Source organism: Tigriopus californicus, chromosome 10 (assembly GCF_007210705.1).
Source record: "Tigriopus californicus strain San Diego chromosome 10, Tcal_SD_v2.1, whole genome shotgun sequence".
NCBI classification, from domain to species: Eukaryota; Metazoa; Arthropoda; class Copepoda; order Harpacticoida; family Harpacticidae; genus Tigriopus; species Tigriopus californicus.
Genome location: NC_081449.1, coordinates 2,020,455 through 2,025,672, shown reverse-complemented (window position 1 = coordinate 2,025,672; position 5,218 = coordinate 2,020,455). Strand labels below are relative to the sequence as shown.

The 5,218-nt window shown below is 38.1% G+C and overlaps 1 protein-coding gene across 5 annotated transcripts in view; it reads right to left on the bottom strand.

The window, feature by feature from the left end:
• Nucleotides 1-3,202, bottom strand: part of LOC131887706 (zinc finger protein 546-like) — a 43,809-nt gene extending 40,607 nt beyond the window's left edge. For 3 of the 5 annotated variants that reach the window (XM_059236358.1, XM_059236360.1, XM_059236361.1), the window contains exons 1-2: nt 3,041-3,176; nt 2,822-2,973 (exon numbers count right to left, since the gene is read on the bottom strand). The gene's annotated coding sequence lies outside the window, so the exon portion shown is untranslated. Of the gene's footprint in view, nt 1-2,821; nt 2,974-3,040 lie in introns of all 5 variants that reach the window. The other 2 variants (XM_059236356.1, XM_059236355.1) reach the window with 2 other exon arrangements.
• Nucleotides 3,203-5,218: the final 2,016 nt, after the last annotated feature.

Sequence of the window (5,218 nt, the reverse complement as noted above, 5' to 3'; positions counted from 1 at the left end):
CGTGCTCAAGCTCTTGCAAACCTGCTGAACTCATTGGAGCCCTGAGGGACGCCCGACTTGACATCAAGGCAACGAATCCGCGATCACCTCCGCGCGACGGAAATGACCATAAGCTCATCGCCGACATCCTCAATGTATCCCTGGCTACTTTGTGAAACGCCAAAATGCCCATGAAGGACTCGGATGGGACCTCCAGAAAGCCTAGCAGTAGTGGCCACAATAAGAAAAGGACTGTGACCTTGTTGGACAGAGTCAATGCCAACATAACCGTAGATCTGGCAAAGTTCATGCATGATGGACAGGATGGCTGCCCCCGAGATTAACGCAGACTTGAAGACCATTAAGAGTGCCATTCAGGACGATTTAGGCTTCAAGAAGTATTCCTGCCAACACCCCAAGCACCGTCTCATTGAAGCCATGAATGACAGGAAACTCAAGATGTGCAAGAAGGTCGTCAGTTTCTACAAGCACAATGATAGCTCGGTGGATATCTTCTCAGACTTCTCAACTTTTGTTTCTGCAAGCCTTTGGTCATCCACTGATCAATACAATTTGAGCGTTTCAGTGCTATTGTGCCCATAATCAGACATTTTTGGGAAAGAAGCATTCGTTGTTGATCCGCAAACCAGTTGTACCCATTTTCTTCAAACTTTTGGTTTGCCCAATTTTACTCTTTTAAGTTTCAAAGTAAAGAAACGGGCTGGATAGTCTCTGATTGTAGTTGGGAAAGTGCAGATTCTCTTTAAGTTGAGAACATTTGCAAACAAGACATCCATTGGGGTACTTGATGTTCCGTGAACCCTAGATGATTCAATGTGGTTTTTTATTAGTATCAATGAAGGCAAGTATTACTAATGACATTTGCTTGCCATGAGTTTTCCAGAAAGATTATGTTCAGGTCACCGCCTAGAACTGTGAGCTTTTTTCTTTTGCCGTGATTGTTAAAAAGGTCTCCCAATAGTGTTACGAAAACACTCAAACTTTTTAAGGGGGCCAATAAATGTTTACCATAATCGAGTTATCATCTACAACAATGATATACTTTATATTTGGTACAATTTGTTTTGCCATAATCTTAAAATTGAACCAATTCCATGGCTTTATCACCATTTGCTTACATAGATCTAAAGTTTTGTGTTATCACGAGATGAGAGCCTCCATATCCAAAGTCTTTGTTGAAAGAATAAAATGAAAAAAGTGTCTGTCTGAATGCCTAACGCCACTGAGAAAAGCAAAGAAGAGGAAAGAGAACTAAGACCTCTACTTCTCCATTAGACATGTGAACATGACTTACGTGTAAATCATTCCCAAAATGCAGCCTATATGATGTAAGCATCGGCCCCACAAGTGTGGAAATGGGATTATCAAGGCATACCCTATCGCAACAAACTACGTTGAAACTAACTACAGTCATATGGTTCATCTAAGACCCCTTACCTGAGCCAAGTCCCTGCTATGGAGAGGTTTGAAATATCTCTCTCAATGGCTTGTTCCTCTAGAATGTTATCTATTGTGTTGTCCTTTTCATAAGTCAGACAATGCCCGATCAAATATGGCCTCTTTATGGCCCCGTCTTTTGACGGACCAAATTCATTAGATCTTGAATCATCCTATCCAACTGTACAAAACCCAACCTATCAATAAAGCTATGCTCTGATGGAAGTGAAGCAAGAATTGATGTGGGAGGTTGGGCTTCGAGGGATGGGTTGAGCAGTTACATTTGAATAGGAACGTCCTTTAGGAGTAGGATCGGGACAAGGAATATTAGGGATAAGTGTTTTTATGGGAATGGGAATGGATTTGGTATGTAAGGGAAGAGGAGTGAAGAGGAGGGAGGGGAGAAGGAGGGGAAGAGAGTGGCAGAGGTGGCAGAGATGTACGGTGGTACACCGTTTGGCAAGTCTTATGTCGGGTGGAAAAAATGACAATTTGCCTTCGAACATTCTTTCTTCCGCTTGTATTTCTCAATGACGGACTTGAGAAGCTGTTGACGTCACTTGGGGTGGTGAAACTGATAACCATTTTCTTTCGTCAGGACAAGGCTGCTTCCGATAAACAGGACAGACTAACTTCTCTACAGCTGTCTGTTCCTGCTCTACTTCAAGTGGAGATACCTCTTCAACCTCCACACTAGGCAAATCAGTCAACTTCTCGTCTACTGTGTGAGCCTGTTGTTGTTCACCCTGGTATGATTAACCTAAACAAATAAAGACTCAAAAGACCAAAAATATATTTAAAAAAATAGAACTAAAAGCCAAAGCCTAAGCGAAAAAAAAAGAATGAGTGCTAAGTTTTGGGTTGTTCGTTTATTCATTTAATCCATTAGCAAGCTGGTCAGTGACGATCGGATGGTTGACGCCACAGCTATACAGAGTTGTCTTGAGATAAACGACAAAAATCCAAAATAGCAATAAACCACCTCACTTCAAACTGAACATACAAATCTAGGATTGAGATGGTACGAGTAATCAAGAAATTAGAGAAAGAGGTAAAAGAGCAAGCAAGAAACCTCAACCAGGAAAGCAATACAAAAATCCACAAATAAACTGAACAAATTGAACAAACCGACATAGAATCAATACACTAGTGAGCAGCAATATCAACCTATCAATGATCAATAGAATCAAACTAACTAATTATGAAGTTTAAACCTTAGATAATGATTCGAGTAGAAATATAATACATTACAATGTTTAAAGAAATGCTTAAATCAAACATATACATAAATGAGCACTGATGTTATTAGTAATTTACATCTTACCAAAAATCGTGAAATCTGAACTAAATTGGCATGGTTTCCCTTAAAGTATTGGTAGCTTACCATAGAGGAAGCAATGCCTAGAGAGTGCGCTGGGAGCTAGCCAGGCGGACTCGTTTTCAGAGCTGATGGGTACAATTGAAAGGTTGTAAGGGTATATGGTATCTGATTTTTCAATCCGCGAGAGTTGCACTTTCCACTCGTTACTGATTCAGCTGCAGTAAAAAAAAAACACAACAAACTTGATTTTTCTCTTCTATGTTACTTCTTCTATGATCTTACCAAAAAACCAAATTGAATGAATGAATGGTGATTCCCATTTATTCACCAACACTCACCACGAACATCACACCCGCCCACCAACCATGGGGTAACAGAGGAAGTCACAACTTGGTGAGAAATTCCTGAGCGACAAGAACTTGAAAAGATGAGATCAAAACATGCATGCCTAAAACCGTCGAGCTTCAAAAGAGGAATGGTGTCATTATTACAGTGCTGCCATATCCCTGGACTCAGAGCATGCCAAAATGCCACTTAAAACATGCGAGATCACGACCATTGCAGCCTGGATTACCATAAATGAAATGAAATTAGATTTGAATGTTTTATTGGCAGAAAAACCAGAATACGCCGAAAGTATGTCAAAATAAAAATCTCAATGGCAGGGGTATGAACGGGGTATGAATCAGCAAAAACCCTACTGCCACGTTGCAGCACCGCAGACAAATTGGTTCAGACCTGATAACAATAAGGCTGGCCTTGTAGCATTTTTCGTTGCCAATTTTTGAAAATCAGCTTTATCTCACGGTCGCTAGCATTGCCATTGTTTCATTAGCATCGGTGTGAAATCTTGTCTAGCATTATGGCATTTTCCCAGCATTATTTCACTTAAAAAAAGGGAAGAAAAGGGAAGAAAAACAAAATCTCACAAAGAACATAAACTTGGCGGTGTTAACAATGTCTTTCATTGGATCCAATTGCCATTCCATGAAAATGATGCGCTGTGACACCAAAGTGATTTCCATTGGGATGGTTACTTTATATAAAGCAATCAAAATTGTTGTTTGCCACTTGCTTCTCAATTAAAAGGAAGATTTAGCCAAATTTCTGTATATACCAGGACTTTTGGCACTGCAAAAGATTGTTTACTACTCAGGGTTGGCAACACAAATCATGACATTGATGAAAATGGTCAGTGTATGTATGAAGGCCAAGTCTCAATCTTTAAGTCAATATAAGTATAGGGTTAATTTCATTGCATTCTTTAAGTAAACAAAAATAGTAAAAAAAGATTCAAAATAGAAAAGATAGACGACTAATGAGCTTTATGGGTAAAGATAATTATTACAATATGACCCAAGCAACAAAAACAAATCATCTTGCTTTTATGATCTAATCTCACCCAGAAGAACATTTTTTAACGATAAGAACAATTTTTAATTGTGGGTAAAATTTTTGTTCAAATTCTAAAATAAATATTTTTTGCTCAACTATAACTTTTGCCACTTTTCGTTGTCCCCGTCAAAGTCGAATTTCAGATAGCAGGCCGAGCGAGAGAGAGCTACCATCTGACTTCGTAACTAGGGACCCTGGATGACCAGGGTCTCTATTCGTAACAAACAAACAAATACACCCCTTCAAAGTCTTGAGGGGTTCAATGTTTGTTGAATTTTTGTGTTAGAGTATTATAAACACAACTGCATCAATTTTTACTGTGAGGCTTTTCTTTAAATCTTTGTGGTTTTCATTTTTTTGCAAAAGCATAAGATTTCAAAAATTGCTTGAATTTACCTTGTCAAAGAGTGCCAAATGTAATTGAATGATGAAACTGAGATCCTTTATGATTGCCATGAATAATTTGTTTTTGTTTTTTTTAAAAAGGTAGCATTATTCTAGTATTTTTGAATTCCAATTAGCATTTTTTAGCAATAATTTTGGCGAAGCTAGCATTGCTGGCTGGAAAGAACCTGGCCAGCCTGGTTAACAATCATTACTCATTTTAAGTTAAGGTTTTTAAATTCAGGTTAACATCCTTGGTGTGAAAGAAGGATAAAGTGGTAAGATGATTTAGTCATGTCCATCCATGATTTCATGCACAGGGTTCAAAAAGGTAAGTTTTATAAGCTAGAGAATTTCGTACAATTTTCCATGGTACCTTTTTGGGTCATGATTGCAAATGTTCAACAAGCATTTTTTGGATCCAGGAAAAGATCTCAGTTTCAGATGTGAAATATTTACATAATATGTACTCTATAAGATGCTAATACAGTTAATACCTACAGTCGGTAAGTATTTTCAAAGTCTCTACATATTTAATCAGATACTGTCAAAGATTACCATTTTCGAAACATTTTCGAAAACAGTTTTGAAGGCAGAAAATGAAACCAAATTCAACAAATCAGTTTTTTTACGTTAGATTTGCAAAAAAGCTACGCAACTTTTAGATAACATTCCTGATCA